This window comes from Myiozetetes cayanensis, unplaced genomic scaffold, assembly GCF_022539395.1.
Source record: "Myiozetetes cayanensis isolate MyiCay16 unplaced genomic scaffold, myiCay2020 scf16, whole genome shotgun sequence".
In the NCBI taxonomy this organism is placed as follows: domain Eukaryota; kingdom Metazoa; phylum Chordata; class Aves; order Passeriformes; family Tyrannidae; genus Myiozetetes; species Myiozetetes cayanensis.
The window spans coordinates 10,014,881-10,038,805 of record NW_026087270.1 but is presented as its reverse complement, the minus strand read 5'-3'; the positions used below and the strand labels follow the sequence as shown (position 1 = coordinate 10,038,805).

Here is a 23,925-nt window from a genome sequence, read left to right as displayed (position 1 = left end):
TTTGTATCCTGAGTTCCTTTCCCTCTTTTCATCTTTGACTTTTTAGATTAGGGGCTCTCAGAGCAGGGATCACATTTTCCTCTGATCTGGAAAATGCCTGGCATGCTTTGAGGGCTGGCATTGTCTATGCAATAATGAAATAACCACAAGTTTAGTCTCATTGCTGTCCAACTCCTATCTGCCATCGTCGGGAGATAGTTAGCACTTAAAATGATTGCACCTACCAGTTACATCATACTTTTGGTTGTTCACAAGTTAATCCTCCAACCAGTCTGAGATCAGAACCGGTACGGCCACTCTGTGAATTCGGAACAGACGCAGAGATGGTAGCTTTTCTCCCTAAAGGTGATGGTGGTCACTGTGTGCTGCATAAACAGAAACCTCATCCCAGTTTGAGCATCTTACAGTAGGGAATTAAATGAAAAATGGCTAATGTGTCATGTTCTTTATCTATGTTAAATTAGAAATTACTAGATTAAGTCAGATTTTTCTGTATTAAACATGCACAGGCTGGTTAAAATGTGAGCCTATCAATCAAAATGGTGATTGTATCACATGATTTAAAATTTGTTCTAACAGTAGCACAACTCAGAAAAAACAGATCTTTTAAGCAAAGCTTGATCTTCCATCCATGTAATTTAGCATAAAACCTCAAAAAGAAGCAAAGCAAACTGAAGTAATTGCAAAATACAAATTTTAATAGACCTAATCCTCTGGAGTATCTCTGTCAGGGGAGTTGAATTTGGATTTGTTTGTACAGATGAGTCTAAATTTAACGCTGGTACAGAGCTGTTCCCAGGCTCTGTCTACTGGGAGAGGTGCTTCTGGTACAGACCAGGAACCATGGATGTGGTGGTGGAGCCTGAAGAAGATGTTGGTACCAGTCTGCAAAATACACTGCACCTGTTTTTATGTCCAACTTGGCCTTAGGATTTTACCCCTTCCTAAATTCACTGAGGTGGGAATCAAAATACCTGCTCTCTCTGCAGCTGGTGGAAAACCCCCCACAAACATGACTTTGGTTTTCATGTCATTTTTCTTTCCTTAAAATACTTGTGAATACTTACAAATTTATTAATCCATTTTCGTGTTCCCTGGCCATAATTCACAGGGACTTTGACACCAGGGTCTGCACCCTGTATCTGTGTGAGACCACCAGATGTTTGATTCTGACCATGGCACTTTTCTGCATCTTGTTCTGTCACGGATGACTTGACCAGACTGTCCTGGGTTTTCTTTAGTGAAGCTTTCAGACATAGTTAGTTTTGCCACTAAATATCTTCGTTGCTCTGATTAGAGGTTCCGTTCTGTTTTAATATTTGTCCAGCATTATCACTGGGTGTTGCTTTTAATGATAATATCTGCTCCAGCTGTAGAAGAATAGAAGTAGTCTCAGCCATGTGCATAGGCCAAAGACTTGGCCACTTTTTCCTCTAAACTGAGTCGAGGCAACTTATTTCTCCAGAGCTGTTGGTCTAAGCCAGCTCTTTCATTCTGGAGATGAAAGGTGAGTGCCAGGTTGTGGGGCTGCCGAGCCTCTCCATCTCCATTCCCCATTAGCACCTGGGAGCGGAGCGGGCAGGTGGAGCAGCCTGAGCGTGCCTTTGCAGCACCACCTAAAATCACGTTTGATTTGCTCCCTTTGATAGCGTGTTCACAGTCATCTTGCCACGACTCTGATCTTCTCTAGCTGCATGGCCCTTTAAATCCCCTGTTTCAAATAGGAAGGAGAAAGCGATCTGGTGGAGCCCTTCCCGTCCTTCGGATCCGCGCTCTTATTAAGGCTCATATCTATTACTTTCTTCCTTTCTGAAGGAGTCAGCTTGATTCAGTACTTTTGGGACTTGGTGACATTAATGTATCTGTTTTATGTAACACGGAGTCATTATTAACAGAATCCTAGATCATAAAAAAAGGGATAACGAGAGACGAGGAGGGTTTTTCCCCTTGAAGCTAATGGCAGCGGTGCCGGGGTCAGGGAGCCGCCGCCTGATTGGGTGCGCGGCCACCGCAGTGGCATTTCTGCAGTTTCATCAGAAAGTCTAAATAATCCATGTGAAAACTGAGGGTTATTTACAGAAGATATATACGAGCTGCATGAGCCAGCGAGGCACCGAGCATCGTCTCGGCTCTCAGCGCCTGCCTTTGTGCCGGGGTGCTGCTCCTGCTGCCGCTGGTGCGAGGACACGGGCGGGCCGGCAGCCGATCCTCGCTGCCGTGCAGGGACTGGAGTTGTGGGCACCAGAATTGGAGGATGTTAAAATGAGAGCAGTAAATGGGTTCCGAGGGAAGGAGGGGAAGCTGTTAGTGCTGCTCTAGGAAGGAGTGGAGGGGAAGGTGGGGCAACCTTATAATTGATACGTGTGTACTGAAGGGGTGGGGAGCTGCTCCCCTCTGGCGCCCCGGCCTCTGTCCCAACCTGGAACCATTCCCTGACAAAAGCTTTGTATTTTCTGTGTTTCAGCCTAAGCTGCCTCTAAGCCAGGAAAGGGACAGAAGCAGAGATTGTGGTGCTCAGAGGGCTCTAACCCAGAGACCCTGAAGTGAGAAGGGGCTGAAGTAGCAGTGGAGGCTTTGATAGTCTCTTCATCTTGGCATCTCAGAATTCCAGACTGGTTTGGGTGGCAAGGGACCTTAAAGCTCATCTCATTCCACCCCCTTGCCATGGGCAGGGATACCTTCTACTAGAACAGTTGCTGAAGGCCCTGTTCAACCTGGCCTTGGACACTTCCAGGGATGGGGCAGCCACAGCTTCTCTGGGTAAATGTCTTTCAGGATTGTCCAGTACCTCAGAAGGTTGGTGGAAAGCAAGCAAGCCATGCCAGAGAAATTACCAGCCAAGTCCATATGCTCTTGATTGGCATTTAATATTTTTTTCTTCCTTCAAGTTTTAAACTTATTTACAGGGAGCTGAAATGCCTCCTGTGCTTTTTAGATGTCTGTTTTAATAATTTTGCTTCTTTTGATAAGTGGTTTTGTTTTCTATAAATTGAGGCGTGAGTATTTGGGGAAGGGGAGGACTTGGGATGTTTTCTCTAAGGTTTTATTAAGGAATCACATGCTCTTATAAAATGGTATAAAAGAAATAGCAATTGCACCATGCAGAGCATGACAGCTCCTTTTCACCCCTGTTCCAGCAGAGCCGATGCTCACAGGTGAGGTACCAAGTTGGTTGCTAAGTTAGGAGCCCCAAACCCAGTCCATCCTGCTTTCTTGACTTAGACTTTTACTATCTCAGAATTTTACTATTAATTTTAAATATTAAATAAAATAAACCTCTTGACTACTTCTTTAGTTACGTGACTATTCCACTGAAGATTTGACAAAGTCTTTTGGCTTTTGTCCTCTTCCACATACTTAGGAGTTCTCTTTTATAACTGTTTTCTTCGTTCTGTTCCTGAAATGAGCATAGTTGTCAGCATGGGAGCTCCCCCTCATCTGGGGGAACTGGTATCAGGACACATGTTGTCAGGAAACCACCTCTCTTGCTGGTTCCTGACATTTTTCTGCTGGCTGAGATCTTAGAGCAGTGCCTGTTCTTCTCCCTTCCCTCTCAGCAGTTCTCCTTGCGAGGGGTGGTGTAAGGAATTAATCTGCTGTAGTTTCTGCCGTTTGCAGGAACCAAATTTATGACAAAGAAGGACAGGCTGTTTCCCTGCAGCTAAACTTGCCATGGAGACCATAACCAAACGGTGTTTGGCTTTGGAGATCCATGGTCAGGCTGGGCCATCAGCCCTGGGGCCGTGAGGTGCAGAACTGGTTGTAGGTATGTGCAGGGTTAGAGGTGATGGGAACAAAACTGCTCTCAGGGCCGTGAACTGAGCTCCCTAAAGCTCAGATTTGACACAAATATGTATAGAATATTAGAACTGATGTAGTTCCTATTTTCCTTGGAATTCTGTTTTCTAGCACTCAGTGTTTTCCACCACAACCACGGGTATTGGGAAGGCTTTTAATGGAAGGCTGAGCTGTGTTCTGCCGCAAGCAGCAGCTTTACAGGAAGCCACGAAGTAGGATGAATAAAACCTCCCCAACAAAGTCTTGGGTTGTCAACTCTGGAGTTGGGTAACTTGGTGGAAAGCCCATGTCTGAACCCCAAGTGGGGGCCTCAAATGCAGCCCTTGGCCGAGTTTGCAAATGGCTGCGTTGGTTCTCTGGAGCAAAGCACGTTCAGAGCCGTTGGACGTGTTCATTACAAACCCTTCTTTCAATTTGCTTTGAGATTAAACTTGGCCACAAGGTCACAGCCTAGGGGGAAATTTTGGAACAATTTTCAAAGCAGTTAATTTGGACATTTTTCAACTATTTAAATGCAAATACAAACGAATAAATAATTTATGCATTGCTTTAACTGAAAAATATTTTAGTTTAAGAATACACAAATTGTCCCACAATTAGTACGGCCTGTCTGTGGAGCAGCTGGCACTTGGGAAAAGCAAGTTCTGAACCTGGGAAAGGGGCCACGTAGCACTCGGTACCTTCCCAGTTGTGTTTACCTTCATATCTGTTGCTTTGACTGGGCTGTTATGGAGCGAAGGAAACTGTGACAGTACAATAATACGCACTTTAAAAAAAGATTATAGAACCTATTACAAAGTTGTTTAAAAACCATTATTATACTGTAATGCAGTTAAATGCTGTGTTTATGTAAGGCTTTAATTCCTGAGGAATTCCAAACTGTGGGGCCAGGATAACGTAACAAAACACCCTTAACTCGGGAGACACGTGTGTTTGTCGTGGGGTAAAGGCTCCTACAGTGACCCAGCACATACAGGGAAGTAATTTGTTTTCAGAAAAACAGTTTTTAAGTTTGCAAAACTGCATTAAATTGAAAAGGTTGAACAAAAGTGAAGAAATTTTAGAAAAATTAGGAAAAAAAGAGAAAATGTCTCTGTTTTGTTAACAAGGTTTTCTCTTGAAACAGAACATTTTAAAAACTCCACAGTCCAAGGGAAAGGTTTTGCTTGCATCAAACAAAATACTCTTATCAAACTCAAAATATTTTTGGTTTTGCTTCAGAAATATAAATGTTTCCATTTAACATGAAACACTTCTTTCAGGCTCTGGGTTTGGTGGTCAGTTGCCAAACCAGAACAAAGCAGTGGATTCGTATCAGAAAGGGATGAGACTGTACCAGGGCTCCCAGGGGTCAGGATGACCCTGTGCTGGGGTGCTGTGGTTGTCTGCGAGTGTCCTGCCCCTTGTCCAGCTGTGCCATTCCCAGCTGCCCAGTTTTGCTGCCGGCTGCTGCAGCAGGTCGGGTTCCTTTTCCTGGAGCTGTTAAAGGCCACGGTGAGGCCATCGGCCCTTTCAATTACTCTGCCCTGAATCCCTTAATCTCTTTAAGTAGCTCCCCTGTTCTCATCTCATCATGCTCATTACCTCCTGTAGCATCTCTATCCCAATCCTAATCTGGAGTGGAGAGTAAATAGGCTGTTGGGGGGGGGGTTCTGCTTTTATTCTCCTTGGGTTTAGCTGCAGAAGAGAAGGCTGCGGGGAGACATTAGAGACCTTTCCAGGGCCTAAAGGGGCTCCAAGAGAGCTGGAGAGGGTCTTTGGACAAGGGCCGGGAGTACCAGGACAAGGGGGAACGGCTTCCCACTGCCCGAGGGCAGGGTTAGATGGGATATTGGGAAGGAATTCTTGTCTGTGAGGGTGGTGAGGCCCTGGCACAGGTTGCTCAGAGAAGCTGTGGCTGCCCCATCCCTGGAAGTGTCCAAGGACGGGGTTTGGAGCAACCTGGGCTAGTGGAAGGTGTCCCTGCCTATGGCAGGGGGGTGGAATGTGATATCTTGATGGTCCCTTCCCACCCAAACCATTCTACAGTTCTGTGGTTTGTCGGATACGTTGGCAAACACAAACCCATCAGTGTTGGGGTACTCTGTAACTTCAGGAGTGTGTTTGCCTGCCTCGGTGCTGAGGGAGGTGCAGAGGGACGTCAGAGCAGCACGAGGTGGGCTGTCCTGGCAGGAAGCTCTGGCTCCTCCTACTATGGGTTTCCCCATGACTGGGGCAGAGTCAGCGTCCCTCCTGGGTCTGATTCTTCCAGAGTGTTTGGTGACAGAGGTGACACCGCCATGGCCTTGCCCAGGCACATCCCTGTGCACATCAGACGGGGCAGAGGCTGCCCTGGCCATACCTGCCCCTCAACCCCATCAGGAACCAGCACTGGCTCCGTGGTCGGGAGGTCCTGTGGGTAGCCCCCGGTGTGTCTTGAGCTCCGGATTAAAAACATAGACTAACTGATTTAAAATAGCAGTGCCAGAATCCTAACAAGATTATTTAACTTTTAAGGGGGGTGGGAGAACATTTTTTCATGCATTATTATTGATTTTCAGTATTGTACAAAACCCGGCCATGTACAGCAATAACACAGGAAAAGATACAATCATTGCAAACCAATTACAGCTCAAACACCCAGTTCTGGGTGGTGACTGCACACCCTGCCCCTCGCTCAGGCTCAGGCCCTGCCAGCAATGCACACCCAGGGGCAAAAAACCCACAAAACCAGAATTTAAAATGTAACAACTCCATGTCCTGCTGCAGTGCTCTGCTGGGGCATTTCCTCCCTGAGGTGCTGATGGTGTATCTTTCCCTTCTGCAGTAAGTCACTGTCTGTCTGTCCTGTTCCCAAGCAAGGAGGCAGAGCAGGATGTGACCCAGAGGAGCCTCCCTGATCCGAGGCAGATGTTTGTGGGCGCACTCCAGTGAGCAGAGCAGTGTCCTCATTGCAGAATCCCAGAACGGTTTGGGTTGCAGGGGACCTGAAAGCCCATCTCATCCCACCCCCTGCTATGGGCAGGGACACCTTCCCCTATCCCAGGTTTTTCCAAGCCCTGTCCAGCCTGGCCTTGAACACTGTCAGAGATGGCCACATCCTGGTGTGCCTCAGCCTCTACAAAGATCCATGTCCCTCCCACAGTCCCTCACAGAGCAACCCCAGGGCTCGATAAATGGCTTCATTTGCTGCGTGGAGCGGGCTATGCCCTACAATCGATGGTGGCTCTGTGTGTGGGGGTGACATGGGGACACGACTCCAGCCATGTGTGTGCCAGCCCTTGTAAGCGATGGAGTGTAAGAAAACAGACAACCAAAACCTCTCTAGGACTGTGAAAGTTTTATGGTCATTTTTCCAATTACATAATAGAGTTCATAATCTGTTATGAATTAGCATAAATAGGAATCAGCCCACAGTTAAGAAAATAAGTTAAATTGCATTTTGTGAAGCATTGTTCTGTCTGTTTGAACAGTTTGCTCTTGTGCTGCTAACCTGGCAAATCTGGTAATTCACAGCAGTCTCCTCAGAATCAGTGGGAATTACTGAGGTTTTACAACAGCCTTGGGTACTGCAGACAGTACCGGTTTCAAGAGAGCAGAGCGCCCTTCAGAAGCCAGACTACTGAGTCTGTGTAATGTTGGATACTGGGAGAAATTCCTTCATGGAAAGGGTTCTCCAGCACTCTCACAGCTGCCCAGGGCAGAGGTTGAGTCCCCATCCCTGGAGGGATTTAAAAGCCGTGTGGATGTGGCACCTGGGGACATTGGTTAACTGCTGGCCTCGGCAGTGCTGGGGGAACACTTGGACTCAGTGAGCTTGGAGGCCTTTTCCCACCCAAATGTGATTTTGTTCTGGCCATTGTCAGGCAGGTGGGAATCACCACCACACCAGCTTAGCGGTCAGAATTTGTGGATGGCATTACGGCTGTCATCATGGCATCCCCAGATCACGTCAGGAGTGATGTTCAAATGGCAACTGGAGACAAGAAGGCAGCAAGGAGCATGTTTTCATCACCCCTCATGGCTTGGTCTGCAGGGAGCCACAGCCCCCGGGCATGGGGCCTGAGCAGGTCACTGGAGGAGCCTCCCCACTCCCTTGTGTGGGGTGATGATGGCTCCTCTGGGAGCTGCCTGGGAACTGAGCAGCTGCTGCACAGCACAGTGCATCTGATACAGGACATTAGTGAAAACAATCATATTTTCTCTGTTTTCATGTCAGGTTTTCAGAATGATGTGACCAGACCAGTGTGGTAAGGGTACAGCCCTGTCCTGACAGCATTTAGTTTGGTTGTAGCTGTCCAGAGTTGGGGAGGAGTGGGACAGTGGGTGCAGTGTGTACTGTGTCCTGGCTGGGCACTCAGTGGCTGGTTTGGGGTGAGGGGTGGGAGGGATGTGCTCCCTGCTTCATTCCCACAGCGCCTGCCCCAGCTCTGCAAACAATGATGCAGCTTCGGGTTTTCAGCATCTTAGAGACAGTTGATTTTTCTAAATTTGCAGGTCATCTATGATGGAACAGGGGGTGTGGCAGCCGACTCTTTCCCTGCTCAGTGACACACACAGCATCCTTCAGGCCAGACCTGAGGTTGTTGCCTCTTCCAGTACCTCCACCGGTGTTTCTGACAAAGAAGGGGAGTCCACGAGCCCTCACTTCTGAAACAAAAGCCTAATGAAAGGGTCGGCAGGCCCTGGCTCGGTGGTGGCTGTAGTTCTTGGCAGGGTGTGACATGCCCATCCTCCTGAATTAGCGTGGGGCAGTGGAATTTGGCACGGTGCTAATTGCGATCAGACGGGAACAAGTGGCCTCCGTGTGTGGGCACGTGGTGGGACAAAGCAAGCGCCCCGAGCCCGCGTGTGCCCCTGGCCCTGCACGAGGGGGGCAGGGGCTGCCCGATCGCTGCTGCCCCAGGCAGGCTCGGGGCCGCCCCCGGCTCCCCGTGGGCTTTGTCTCCATACTGGCGAGGAGGGCTCCGGTTGTTCAGCGTGGGCTTTGTCAGATGCTCTTTCTTTGCCGTACAGTAACTCAGCTGCTTTAGAATCAGGGCAGCTGCTGATGGGGAAAGCTCCCTGCCAGTCACAGCCACGCAGGGAGGATTCCCACGTTAATCAGGAGCCCCAGGAGAGGAGCCAGTGAGGCTGGGCAGAGGGACAAGCCTCCTTTCACCAGAGCTCCCTTTCTAGAAAACAATCCTTTTGTGACAGGTTCAGAGCCATTTGTCTCTGTCGTCCCATCCCACCAACTGTGGGAGGTGAGCAGGGGCCGTGCCCTGGTGCAGGAAGGTGCCCCAGGGGACGTGGGCTGTGCCACTGCTGTGGCACCAGGAGCAGGGCCACGAGCCACAGTGCCATTCATAGGATGCATCAGCGTCCTGTCTCCAGTCTGAACTCTGGGAGGTTTGGTAGGAACTCTTCTCTGTTAGTCTTAAACTTGACTTTCCTGAAAAATTCTGTGTTACCTTCATTACCTGCATGTCACTTTGCTGTCTCCTCTTGCCAGGTTATTTATAACTAAGCTGAGGTAGTGCAAAATTTCTGCTCCCTCCCTTGCTAACGTTATGTTCGTGCCCTTTTTTCCCTATCTTTCCATCAGGAATTCGCAGGAAGATTAATCCTCCTTTCTCCATGACAGTTTAGTTTCCTTAAGAACCTTTAGTGAGGGATGTTCTAGAAAAGCTTTTAGAAAATCTGATTCCACTGTATCAGCCCAAATCTCCCGTATTAGCAGGGCTGGTTCCTTGTCAGACAACTCGGATCTGTACATATAAACTCTTCTCTTGGCATTCAGGCTCCTCCCCAGACATGTGTTTACTCACCACTGCTAATTCCAACCAGTCCCACAGTTTTCTATCCTTTTGCCTCTACTGGAAGTCAGACTTTGTGGTCTGTGATTCCCATGGTCACTCCTACAGCCTATTGTAAAAATTTATCACCTTCCGGTCCTCAGATGCAAAGGAAGAAGGTTCAGCAATTTCATATTTGGGCTCCTTGAGGACTCTGGAGGGAGCCCTGTCTGCCTCTGGTGATTTGTTGCTCTGGCATATGAACCCTCCTGACCCCTCCATAGTGAACAGCAGTGCAAGGAATTAATTTAATTTTGCTACTGTGCCCTTATCTTTCTTAATTCCCCCCCTTTACGCCTTGCTCATCCATCAGCAGCACTGGGTGACGGACAGGCTTCCTGCTTTTGTGTTGGAGAAGTTTTTATTAGCTCCCTGAACTCTGGTGATTGTTCTCCAGGCCCCGTTTTGCCTTGCCTTATCGTGGGTTTGCACTTAGCATGCTGGATTTATGTCCTTTTTCTATTTTCATTGTTTGGAAACAACTTCCATTTCCCTGAAAGTACCTTTTTTATTCTGGATAGCTTCCTTGTTCTGTTGGTTTAAACCAAGCTTTCAATGTGTGGTGGTTGAGCCTTTCACCTGGTGTGTCTCACATGCACTCCTGTCCCAAAGCGCGTCATAGAATCATGGTTAGGGTTGGAAGGACCTTAAAACTCACCTCATTCCACCCCCTGCCATGGGCAGGGACACGTTCCACTAGATCAGGCTGCTCCAAACCCCATCCAGCCTGGCCTTGAGCACTCCCAGGCATGGGGCAGCCACAACTTCAGGGGTAGAGGGTAGACAGAGGAATAACAAACTGGGCAGAGGCAAACCGTATTTCACAAGGCTTTTGTAATTCCTGGTGATAATTTCCTGACAGCTTCAGACATGTGACTGCAACAAGAACCACCATCAGCATGGGAGAGTTCCCATCCCAAAAATCTCATGGCATCAGTTGCATGACACCTCCTGGTCAGCTGCCCACACAGGTGCCAAGCTGTGCACCCACAGGGATGGTTTTCCTTGGGAAGCAGGTGGCTTCTCATGAATCCAGCTGTTTTCCCTGACTCTTCATTGTGTTTGTTTTCCTTCCTCATGTCTCTGCTCCCCTGCTGGGTGTGTGAGCAGCCAGACTGGGCTGCCCGGGATAGAACAGAACAGCCCACAGAGCTTCTGTGTTTGCTGATGGCTGAGCCAGGTCCATGGTACAGATAAACGTGGGCTTTCCATTGGCAAAGCCATGTAAACTTAACTGGTACAGTCTTATCCCTATGAAGCCAGAAAGCTGGAAGGTGGAGCTGTCTGGTTTGTAGGAGGCAAAATATACCTGTCATAAAGGTGCTACAGGTCAGCCTTCAGTGTCAGGAGAGGTGGAACCGTTGGGAATGTTGTCTGAGTTGGAACTGAACACAAAAAATATTAACAACTCCATGCTATACCCAAACTTCTGTTGCTTCTGGTGCATTATTCCAAATCCTTCAGGACATTTTATGTACTTCTTTCATTTGCAGGCTCTGATCTGGAGAGTTTATACTGACTTTTTCCAGTCTGAATAGGAACCATCTCCTCTGCTCCACTCACTGGCGCCGGATCCTGCGACATCTCTGCATTTCCACATTGAGGTAGGAAGACCTAAATTTTGTAAGCCTTGGAGAGGTGATTTTGGTGTGGTTGCCCTCCTGGGATGTGTAAGTAAATCACCTGGATTAAGGGAGGTACATGTAACAGAATCATGCTGTTCTCTGGCAGGGTTGGGAGTTCTTTGTGTTCTCGGGGAGCCACAGGATTTGCTCGCTCTTCCTTTTCACGGTTTTGTGGTTTTATTTAAATGCCATCTGTGTGAAGTGTTTCTGAGCACCTGACTCACTGGTCAGTTGCTTTGGATCCTCTTATTTTCAATGAAAAGGTGTTTTTTGAACAAGGCCATCCTTGGATTTTTTTTTTCCTACATGTCTACGAAGCTGATACCTTGCCAAGCTGTAGTTCTGTGTGGGCCAGTGGCGAACCACTGGGGCTCTGTATTTAATTATTTATGTTGACCCTAACTGTTAGTTTCTGTCATTAAGAGCAGGCCAAATGATTAGTGCCCCTGGCTTAATCTTCTTAGCAGGAAAACTGTCCCTTGAATGTCTGTCCAACTCAAACGGGCATAAGGAGGGATGAGAAAAGGACAAGATTCCTGACCCTGTTCATTTTTCATGTGAATTGGTGAAAGTAAATCATATTTGGATGGCCTGTCTTAATTCTTAAATATTCAGTTCCCTAAAACTGTGGTAAATGATGTGCGGGCAGAAAGCACATCTTCCTGAATGTGGGAAAAGTATCCCTTCCTTTCCTACCGATCACTCCACCATGAGATTTGACACTGGAAAGCTCTATACCAGTAGTCCAAGTATAGTAATTTCATTCAGAATTATTTTATGTGTTACTAGAAATCAGTGAGTCACTGTTAAGTACCTGGTTTTAATGTATCTGTATATTCTGAGTTATTATAAGGTCCTTCATAATCTCTGGGATACTTGGTAAAATCAAACTTACCTTGTGTGATACCGATAGCAGTGGAAGGATTAATGGCAGGCTTCAAAAAATACTCATCAGAGTTCTCTGTCTCGATGGAAAACTGAGAAATGTAATTTGGAGTTGGATTTTTTTCTTGTATTTACTTTTTGGGGTATTTTTATCCTTTAAGGAAAGCTTCTCTCCTGCTTTCTTCCTACGTTTTTATCTGAAGTATTTTGTTTACAACACAAGTGCACACTTCAATTTCTTGAGAATCATCAGACTTATAAATTAAATGGAAGCTTTGGGAAATCGTGTGATGGGCAGACACTCATTCGCTTTGTGCTCTCAATATCTCAGAGGATCCTGAGCAGAGCTTCTACTTTTTCCATTTAGTTTAGAAACTTTGCAGGCCTTAGTGTCCTTTGTGGGGTGGGTGTATGGTGTTCTTAAGGTGTTGTAAACTGAATCCAGAGATCTGGGGGAGGAATGCTGAAATCCCACCTTCCCTGTGGTCAGTGTTCTTGACTTTGATATGAGAATGAGAGGGAAAAAAGATGGAACACAGAAAGGACAGAAAAGCACAGAGAAGGTAAGAGAGGGGTAAGGGGAGTGGCATCAGGACATTTGGAAACATTTTGGAGAGGGCGCACACGTGGTCACTTGTGACTTTCTCACACTGTTATGTCATGACTGATTTTGTTGTATTGGAAATTGCAAGTTTTCTTTAAAAACATGCAGCACCTACCAGAGGACTCCATTTTGGGATCAATCTGTGTGCTGCTTCCATTAATGACTGGAGCAGGAAAAGTGGGATTATGCTGAGGGAATCCCTCCCAGCCTCAGAGCTTCATCAGACTGAGGGGGGTGATGGTGCTGTGAGGAAGTGAAACAAGCTCAAACCCAAACTGGTACTGGGGAAGCAGTGAAGATGGGCAGTGAACACCTCGGGGAGCTTTGTGGGCGATTGGTTTGAGCATCTTAGTCAGTTAAAACTGCAGGTTTGATGGTGTTGAAGAAACAAACACAGGTGGTGAAAAGCAAGTATGGGGTGAGTAGGGAAGGACCTCACACAAGTGGGAAGAAGCCAAGAAGAAAGCCTCCAGAGGAGAATAATTCTTCTAAATGTCCACAGGAAAATGGGCTTTTGTTTCTCAGAATTGTAACTTTTAAATTTGTATACAGCTGGTACAAGCAGGTACGGTTTCATTTTGCCGGAGGGCAGGATAGCGTGAGGCTCATGTGCCTCCAGAAGAGGCCCAAAGCCTTAACCAACTGCAGGGAGGAAAATCAACAATACTGGTTCTGTGTCAGTAGAACACACTCTGTTCCCTTCCCCTATAAAAAAGGAACTTTCTTCTCCATGCTATTTGTAGTGTTCTTTTTGGATCTAGAATAGGCTTGGTCATTAGATGGAAGGCTTTGATTTCAACCTGGTGAGGAAAAGACCATTGTTCATACTCTGCTATAGTTGCATGGATTTTGTTATGGGGTATTATGATAATTACCTTTTTAGTGGCTAATTACTCCTCTGTAAGTGTGAAGGAAATGTAGAATATGGGACCAAGGCTGTATTGCAGAGTAAAAGAGGGGTATTTGTTAATGTCTTTTAATACGTGTCTGGATATTCTGGCATAAGAATATAACATATTTTTAGTAACTTTCCTCTACTTTATTTCAATACTAAACAAAAAGAGTGGGAATGTGTTTGTAGCTCATCACCTGGGTGATATGCTGACATATGAGAGACAGTTCTCATGTGATTTCCTAAAATACTTTTTCATTTTAACTGGCACAAGGCTCTTTCAGAAGCTGCTGTGGAAATGTGGTTTTATTTCAGTGGCTCCAAAACACTTTGGCCCCACATCATCAGTCCAGCCATGGTCAGTAAGAACCCTGAGCAAGCAGAAAACATTTGGCACTGGCACAGGTTGCCCAGAGAAGCTGTGACTGCCCCATCCCTGGAAGTGTTCAAGGCCAGGTTGGATGGGACTTGGATCAACCTGGGCTAGTGGAAGGTGTCCCTGCCCGTGGCAGGGGGTGGAGAGAGATGAGCTTTAAGGTCCCTTGCCACCCAAACCAGTTTGTGATTCTGATTTCACCGCTGTTTTGCCATGTTTGCAATTAAAAGTGTAATGATGGGGACTGGTGGTAGTTTAGGATAAATTTTGAAGGTTCTTAAGGGCTTTAGTTTGTTTATCTAATTGTGAAGGTAGATTAAACTACACTGAGTAAGATTATCCAGCATGTCCTTACCATGTACAGATTAGAGAGGTTTCCTCAGACATGAGCTGGTTGTTGTTTTCCTCACTGGAAAATGTGGACATGTGGCAGGTGTTGAGAGATTTTCTTCTAATTTCTCCGAAAGATAAAGTCTTTACATTGTCTGTCTTTAAAACATTTAAACTATAGATTCTTAACCAGTGAAATCAGCTGGAATTAGCGGGATACCTCTCTAGACACACACAGAGCACAGGAGCCTTTGCCCGTGTGACCCAGCCTGCAGTAAGAGCTGGGTACAGAATGATAAAAGGGACTGAAGCCCATTTCCCTTTTCCCTGCTACCATGCCTATTTCCCAAAGGTACAGATTACACAGACTCTCAGAGCTCAGAGAACTGTGCCAGTGACACATTTTCCAGGATGCTGTGCCGGGCTCTCTCCGAGCCGAGGGCGGTGGGAAGGTGTCCCTGGCCACGCTGCTGGACTCCAGCCCCTCGGACCTGCACACTCAGCCTGGCCACAGAGCTCTGGGGCTGAGAACATCCAGATTTGCTTAAAAATCCTATGACAAGTACATAAACTGTGCCTCTGTGCCATTTAAAGCCCCACGTACACCATTTACAAACAAAAATCATACAACATAGATTATTTCAGTTTTTCCCGTATTTGATCGATCCTGATAAAAAGGCCATGCTTGGATTAAATCTTTTTATTCTTCACAACCACATGATACTTTAGAGGACAGTAACATTTGTGAAATAATCCATTTAAGGGATAATACAGGAGAGGAAAACACCCGAAGAGCCTGGTGCCATGTCCAGCATCCTGCAGGCTCTGGGCACAGGGGCAATGGCTCGTCCATGCTGTCCCCTGTGGCCACCGTGCCTTCCCGTTGAGGCTGCCTGTGCTGCTAGGCCAGAGCAGAAGACTGGTGTGAATGAACTTGAGTGATTTTAAAAGTCTGTGTTTGCAGGCACTGAAAGTTTTCTCTAAGCCTGTCGAGTAGCAGAGAGTAATTCCTGCATTACCAACAGCCGGAGCAGGGACAATGAGGACCAACCTCTCCTTCTGGCTGGTTGCTGGTATTTGTTTGAGAGTCTGTAAAGACAATGCTACAACATCCTTACACACACCACCGGCTTTGTAGTAACGGTCTCCTTGGAGCCTTGGCACGGGGAAGGACATGCATGTCCAGGCATTTTCCAGGTGGCAGGATTTCCTTCTCCTCTGGTCCCAGCGCCGCGAGCCCCCTCCTTTCAGCCCCAGCACCGTTTAAATAGATCATTTGTTTTCATTATAGGTTTTTGCATCTCTGCCTTTCATTGCTGTTAATGAATTTCTAAGGTCTGATTGGGAAACAAAAGCCAAACACAAACATAAAAAGGGCTGTGACAAAGGAGCCGGTTGAGCGTCTGGCAGGCTGTGGGAGCGGGGCGATGGCCATGGCTGCTGCGGGGTTGACACCACTGGTTAGTATGCTAATCTGCTCCTCGGCGTTTAAGATTCCGCTCAGGTCTGCGCAGCTCGGCGAGCCCGGCGTGGGGAAGGGGTGTCTGCCCGGCAGCACCGACCGCGCCGCGTCCATGACACACATCCCGGCATCGTGCCTGCGCTGCCACGCGCTCGCTCCCCTCGCCCACCCCGCTCCCCTCCCTGGGCACACACATACATACCATCCGGAAAGCTTCCTGCAAATGCTGAAAAACACGGAATGTGGAAAAGCCATGTATGATTGGCTCGTTCCTCTGCCTCCGCGTCCCCAAAGATTCCCACTTTAATAGACCATGTGTTTCTGCTGCTGGAGAAGCCCAGAGTGTAACGTGCCAAAATTCAGCAACAATGAAGTCAGACGGAGTTTAACATCCAAAACAAAGGGACGGCATTTCTGTAGCTCACTGACAACACAGCAGTCACAGGATGGTTTAAATTTCCCTTTATTCTCTCTCCCCACCCAACCTCAGCCCAAGAGAAAGCCAACATTTATTAAAATCCATCCGTTCAGGACAGCAGGCAGGTGCCCAGGTGGGAAGGAAAGCTTGCTCCTGGTATTCCCGATGACTGTCACCTTTCCTGTGTGCTTGGAGGCAGTGAGCTGCAACCCCCAGCCAGAGCAAGGTGGTTCTGATTTCCAGAATTAAGGAAGGAATCAATTCCAGAGCCAGTTCCCATGGTCAGGTCCATCAGGTCCTGCAGCCACAGGAGAACTTAATTCCTCGAGCTCCCTTTCCTTTGTTTTTGTAACGTCACAGCAGTTCTGGAGAGGCGTCTGGAGAATCCTCAGCTCCGACTGAGGTTGAAATCCCCTTCAGCCAGGGGATTTCAGAAGTTGCATTTTCAGGGCAGGTCAGATGTGGACAAAACCGAGTCTCCACCTGACACATAAGCAGACAAAGCTGTTTAACCTCTGAATTATAGCACAGCTCCATAGTTCTCTCTTCTCTTGTCTCATGCTTCAAGCAAACTGCTCCTTGCAGTTCTCCCTCCTGGTGCCAAACACGTATTCCAGCTGCAGCTCGGCAGCGCGGGGAAATTCCTTCCAAGTCCCTGGCAGAACAGTCGGCGCTTTCTCCGGAGCTGCAGGCTTGATTGTCCTTGATTATTTTATTTCTCTGGCTCTGATCCAAGATGTTCCCTGTCATCATTTCAGTGTCTTTTCTCATAATCCCTTTTCTAAACATCATCAACAATTAACTGATTCTCTCATATCTACAAACACATGCACACACACGCAGGCGCGCGCGCACCCTCCACCGAGCCTCATCAGGGTCTTTTTTGCCTTTAAGTATAAGAAATTACAGCTTCTCATTAGCTGAAGAGCATGTTTTGAAAGGCTTTGTGTTTACTCACTTTGCAAGTGATGCTGGCGCTTTTAATTATTCTCCTTTTGCATATCATAAGCGAGCAGCGAGCTGCTCCAGCCAGCCCGGGCGACGCGTATTCCCAGGAAGGCAGGAGGAAGGGATCGCGTTTTACCTCACTGCTGCTGCTTTCTTCCCTTTCTGTCAGCCAGCCAAGGAATCCCCCCAAAGCTCTTACGTAGCAGATACCAAAACCGTGAGTCACTTTTCGCTCCCGGAGCAATAAGTCCATCACATCCGTGTGCAGAAGGGCGAGCGCGAGGCTGGAATCTCTCCAGGCTGCCGGCATGCCCCGGCACCAGTTCTCCAGTGGTGACTTTGTTTTTCCTGCTCTCGCTTTCTCTCCTCAGCTCCCTCGTCTCTTCATTCCTTTTCATGCCGTCCCCATTTTCTTCCTTCCTTCCTCTCCATCCATCTCCGTTGCTGGCAGTGGCAAACCCAGCAAGATCTGGGTCCTTCTCGCCTTCTGTGGGGTTTTTTTTCTCCTTTTTTTCCCCCCCCGTATCTGCTGCAGCCTTTGGCTGCTCACTCTGCCAGGTTGGATCACCAAAGACACACGACTCGCTCACAATGAATAATCAATACAGATATTGATCTGCGGAAAATGTTTGTAAATTCCTGAAAGGGGAATCGGGAACAGCGGGACAGGGAGGCTTGTGGGGGACGACAGGGTGCTCCGGGCTGCAGGCAGTGCCTGGCCAGAGCCCGCATCCTGCCGCCTCCGAGGTGACGGGTGCTGGAATGTGTGCGCGGGCGGTGGCGGGTGAGCGCGGGGGCTTCTGTATGTTCATTTCTCTACAGCTGCTTCCCCTGAAGAATCGGGAGGCGAGCAGCTGAGAGGCCCCGTCGGTGCCATGTCTTGGCTGCGCTCCAGCACTGTTTTGTTTCCATCATCACACGCCACTTTGAAATTTGCATAAATACAAGGGTTATTTTCCCTCGCGCCTCCAAAAAGGTTTAAGAAGGTGGGAAAGTGTTTCTGTAAGGAGGGATGGCTGGGTTTAGTCATCATTTTCAGGACTTACTTTCAAACCCATGTATTTGCAAGAAAGGGAGGCAGAGAGCAAAATAAAGGGCAATAAGAAGGACGTGGAGAAGACAGAAAAGCTGTCTGAAAGTGGGAGATCGTTGTATTGCACAGAAACCCTTGGTCTCCAGCCAGGCCCTGTGTGTGTCCGGTTTGTGCACATGTGGAGTTGGGTCAGACCTCTCCAGCCAGGGCTCTTCCCATCTCCCTGTGGACAGGTCCACCCTGTCAGGAGCTGGGGATGATCAAGGAGCTTGAAGATTCCATGAAGGTTGGAGTGGGAGCATCTCAAGAGCCTCCTGAGCCCATCCTCAGAAGCCACCTCTTGCCTGCCCACTCACCACCATCTGATGGCCCATATGCTGTGTGGAGCACATGTATAGCAGGTGACATTCACACAGTTTGCTCCCGGTGTGGTCAACCTCACTCCCACTGCAGGAGTGTCCTTGTTGCGTGACTTCCACCTCCATCCCTCTAGATTTTTGTCTTGCTGGGGAAAGGCACATACCGAAGGTGTCAGTAGACACGGTATTGGGATCATTGAGCATTCAGCCCTTTTTCTAATGGTTGAGGTCACCAATAGAGATGAGGTCACCAAGGAGTGCTGAAGGGCCGTGGGGTGTCTGAACACCAACCATGCCGGGCGGTCATGCGGTGCCACTACCATACCCTGGCCCAGGGTTGCCTGAGGTGCTGCCGGTCAGAGCAACCAGGCGGGATGCTCACAGCTTCTTGGACAGCTCCTGGCCAGATACAGCCTGCCAGGGCCATGCAGGCTGTTCACCAGCTTCCCAGTGCTCTCACCAGTCTCCCAGTGCTCGTGGGCCCCCCTGGACACCCCTGCAGTGTGCACAGCCCTCCATGTCTGCCCGTGGCTGGCCTGGGTCAATGGCAGCCTTCTCTTCTCTGCTGCATGACCAGCAGCCCTGGGCACCCTGCGATAGCCATCTCAGGCCAGGCTCTGTGCTGGGATGCAATTCCCATGGATGCAATTCCTGCGCCTCTCCCCGAGCGCAGCTGCCGGCTTTATCAGCCCACGCCAGCAGCGGGGAGGCCGAGCGCCTTCATTCTCTCTCCAGCTCCTGATTAGCTCCCGCAATCCAATTAGTAGAGGCATTTATATCACAAGGGGCTGAGGTGCCCCTGCTCATCACAGCAGCTCAGAGCCAGTCATAAATTCTCCCGACACTACATCTTTCCTGTGACATGGATTAATTACAGCTCTGGGCCTCCAAGAGCAGGTTTGCAAATGAAGGTGCCCATGAAATAAGAATTTAGGGAAGGCAAAGCAGGAGTTTCCTGTCTGTGGAGGCTGAGGGGGTGATGTGCTGCGTGGCCTAGGGCTGGGGCACCTGTGGGTGAGGGGCCGGGGGCAGGTGGGCCAAGCACAAGCTTTATTAACCGAGGTTGGCCAGGGGACGTTATGAATCTGCGCCCGTGGCCATAATGAGAAATTCTTCATAACCTCCCTTTGTATGCTCTGCTGCAGTGCAGATGCTCAGAGGGAAGCTCCAAGAGCCTTAATAAAATTACATTTTCCCACTTGAGATGTTGCAGGCGCTGGCCAGTGGCACAACTTGGAGAGGCGAGCGTGGCGCTGGGCCCTCAGGAGGATTCGGCGGCGCAGAGATCAGTGTTGCTCTCAGGAGCACAGCCACCTCCTCTCCCCCCACGTACAATCCACCTCTTTCTTATATTTCTGCTCCAGAAATACTCATTTTCTGGCACCCTGGTGTCAGCCCTTCTCTCCTCGAGCAGGGCTCAGCCTCGGGCCCCTCCGTCTGCCACGTCAGCCCCATCAGGGTGGGATTTTCTACAGCAGTGCAGGAGCAGGTTGGAAACAGGTTGTGGGAGAACATGCAGGAGGGTGACAGGGTGGGGGACAGCTGTGTCCTGCTACAGCTGCGTGCCGTTACCTGGCTCTGCAGCTCTGTGTTTCTCCTCCATGTGGTGATGCCCACCCAGCACCTGACTCTGCCTTTGAGTACCGGCTACTGACCCAGTGAGCCCTCACCCACTCGTTATGCCTGCGGGGCTGTTTCTTTGAGTCCGTATCTGACACAGCCTGCTGAGCTGGGCCCTACAAGTCTTGGATCTGTTGGTTTTTCCAATCATGTGCCAATTTAACAATTCATCTAAGTTCTCCATCCATCAGTCAGTTTTTAATTTATGCAGCAGTCAGTGGTTTTGTTGTTAAGTTTCCAGGCATTTCTCTCTCGCCTGTTATTGAAATATAATTACTTAAGAAGTCCACAAACTTACCTTTTAAATGCATGGGTAGGTGGGAATTTTAAAGACACGAGGATGCATATTAAATTTAGTAGCATGTCAGCTCCATTTGATCTATTTACTCTGGGCTGCTGACAGATCTTCTTTGTAAGCAAATGTGGTTCCTGCTGATAAAAGGGGTTGGATTGGGGTTTGTTTGTTTGGTTTTTAACTCGGTGAAGGTGGTGGTGCCCAAAATACAGCTCTGCCTTAGGAACAGTTGTTCTCCCATAGAAAGGAAATATTGGCTGATCTTTCAAAACAAGAAATCTTTTTGCTTTTGTATAATAATAAATCTTGCATTTCCTGACCAGTACAATCGTTGTTTGTGGTCAGACAAAAGAACTCCCTTCCCCAGCTGATCTCTGCCGTGACTGCAGCTGGACAACTCCAGACTCGAGAAGGGTTGTATGTGGTAAACGACAGGTCATGAGCCTCCAACAAACCATCTCGCAGGTGCCTGCTCAGCTGAACTCTGTATGTTAATATTTATCCCAGAGTCCCAGAATGGTTTGGGTTGGAAGGGACCTTGAAGTTCATCCAGTTTCAGCCCCCTGCCATGGGCAGGGACACCTTCCACTAGACCAGGTTGCTTTTCTTTATATATATTTTTACATTTTAAAAGCTATAACAGCAGCTTCATGTCTGAATTTGGGGATGAGGTGACCAGGCTGTGAGATCCCAGTGTGCCCTCTGATCAGTCTGTGGATCTCACACAGAGCTGGGTTTGGTCCTGTCTCAGATTTCCTTGGCTTTTCTCATTTTTGAATCCCACACCTGATGTGTCATCTCTTTGATGAGACTTGTTGCTACACATTTATTTTTCTATGTACAGCCAGGAGTTTTCATTCACTACTCTGTAATTTGACTTCTGTGAGAACTTTCTTCCACATTTTAGTGGACCATAAAATGCCACTGAAAAGATTTCTTTTTAACAAAATTCTGACATGGGCTTCCTTCTTGGTCTGAGTGAAATGACAAATCTTCTTCCAGCGTAATAATTTTGTAGTTACTGTCTTGATTAAAACTGCCTGAAAATGTTTTGTCAAATCCTCCTTCTTACCCCCACAAAAACGTCATTTAAACCAAACCCTTAAAACACATCCCTACAAACCCTTGTGGCATTTTTTTCCAGAGCTACTCAAAGCCAGTCAAGGTGTTTTGTTTCTTTATCTTGTCTGGTTTAAGATTTTTGTTTCCAGTTTACTTCTCTGTTCCATGTTTTCATATGATTTGTCACATTGTCCAGTGTGTTCCCTGACTGACTAAATGAGCTATTTAACTCTGGGTGATGAGAACAATGAAACACTGCAGCAACTTTTAACCACAGAAAGCACTTCGATGCTTTTTTAATGGGAAGAGAATTTTAAAAGCAGTATACAAGTGATGACAAAGTAGAGTTTGTGGAAATTCTGCTTGAAAAAAATAAATTAAATTTGGTTTAGCCTGATTTGCGATCAGAGGAAATCGTAGGGGTGTGTGGAGTGAGGTTTGGCTGTCTGGGCCAGTTTCACCTCTGGCACCTGTCAAGTGGCTGATTCTGCAGCACCTTCCCCAGTGTCCCATTTGGTTTGTGTTCTTCCCTCAGGAAACCTCATCCTCTCAGCCTCCAGAGGTGAAACTTGGCTAATTTCTGTCCTCTTCGACGTCCCTCCTGTGCCAGCCTCCCAGATTTCAGTCCAGACTGGGAGCTGTCAGCCCTGGCTGGTGTGAGGGGGGGACTCTGTGTCGTTCCCTGGGATGCCCTGCCTGGCTCTGGCGCCGTGGGAGGTTGTGCTGGACCTGCTGCTCCATTCACTGTTGCGTGGCTTAGTGTGTTCTCCATCCTGATGGGTGACTTAAGTCTTTTATAAAATTGTCCTGCTCCAATTCTTCCTGAAAAATACAGTTTAGAGGGAGTATTGTCAAAAATTCTGTCTCTCTCTCTACTTTATTATCCCCTCATTTTTTTTGTCATTTAACTCCAATTATGGGATGCTAAGTGCTTTTGGAAATTTCATTGTTAATATCTTCTTACAGTGCTATTAACGTAAATCAACGTTAATAGTGTCCCAGCAAGTATAAAAGCAATCAAAAATTCAGTACTCACGAATCATTCTGTAATTTCAGCATAAAATGTTAATAGAAATAAAATCCAATACCATAAAATATCAGCAAATTCAACTTTAAATACATGTGATGAATGACTTTACCATTCTGCAGCAACCCGTGGACTTCTGCAATGGGAAACCTCTTCTTGGCAAAGGTCTCCCCGAAATCACTTCCTCCTCAGTTGCCTTCCCAGCACAAGGTGTTCCTGGGATTTTACTTTTCCAGAAATTAAAAATCCATCCTCGCTTACGATATGGCATCTGTATGCAGGTGTTTAGTGGTAATAGGAAGGATTACCTGGAATCTGTTAACTTATTTGAGCTAATAGAAACTCCCTGCTCCTTTATTGCCGTCAGCCTGGCTCGGAGACCTCCGACTGCATTTACCTTTTATTGAGATTGGGATTTTCTTCCTGACAAATCTTTTAAATTGGAATTTAGTTGCTGAAGATCCGTCAGTTATTTCAAGGAAACTGCTAGGAGAATGGTATAGATTTCTCAAGAAATACAACTGTCAGCCTGAAAATTCAAATTAAAATTACCATGAAAAGGAAAAGTAAATCCCCCAAGTGATACCTGAATGAGTGTTGGGTATTTAACCTCTGATTTATCACCCAACAGGCTGGAGTCTTTTGATTTTATTTTTTTTAGTTCCCTTGCTGTAATGGATTTGGGCTATTTGTGCTACAGTCTTTAAAAACACGTTGCAGACCCTTTTGCTGGCAGAGGTGGGTGCAACACCTGCAGGCAGAGCAGGGTTAGGTCTCCTTTCTCTCCATCACCAGACAAGAAGCACCACACGAGTCTGGGATTTCTGTGATCACAGAAGATGAAAGTGACAGTGCGATGCCTGTAAAGAGAGTTTATTTGAGCAAGGATCATCTGGTCATTACACAGATTTCTTTTCAGTCTTTATTCCCTTTCTCTCCATTATCCTGGTGTAATGTCCATGCTTCTAGCCTCTGGATTGGGCCTGTTCTGCCCTCTTGGCTCTCTTTCTTTTTTCTCCCTGATTTCACATGGGATTCCTCACCTGCAGATCTCTGCAGCAGAGTTTTACAGACCCTTTGAAGACTGAGGGGGATTTTTGTGACATTTAGAAAGTACTTACAAGATATTCAGAGTGTTTTTGGTATCTCAATATCTCATGAAAGAAATCAGCAACTAAACTGTCATTGTTGTCTTTGTGACAGTCCCCACAAGCATCAGACAAAACAGAAGCACTAGAACCTTTTGGTTGTTCCATTTTGGGTATGTCCATTTTGGAAGTCGCTCTTCTGGTTATTCCACCTGACCTCAGGAAAACTATTTTCAACAACTGAACTAATGTGTAACCCAGTCTGTAAATGCTCCCTGTTATTTATT

General features: G+C 47.4%; 2 long non-coding RNA genes across 2 annotated transcripts in view; one reads left to right on the top strand and one right to left on the bottom strand.

Annotated features, from left to right (window-relative positions):
- The window catches only part of LOC126637756 (uncharacterized), a 261,851-nt gene that overhangs the window by 196,813 nt on the left and 41,113 nt on the right, over window positions 1–23,925 (top strand). The window contains exon 3 of the long non-coding RNA XR_007628424.1: window positions 11,108–11,218. This is a non-coding gene — a long non-coding RNA (uncharacterized LOC126637756). The remainder of the gene's footprint in view (window positions 1–11,107; window positions 11,219–23,925) is intronic.
- Window positions 15,012–17,900, bottom strand: LOC126637754 (uncharacterized). The gene is made up of 2 exons (XR_007628423.1): window positions 15,991–17,900; window positions 15,012–15,663 (listed from the first exon to the last, which is right to left on the bottom strand). It is a non-coding gene; the product is annotated as an uncharacterized LOC126637754 (long non-coding RNA).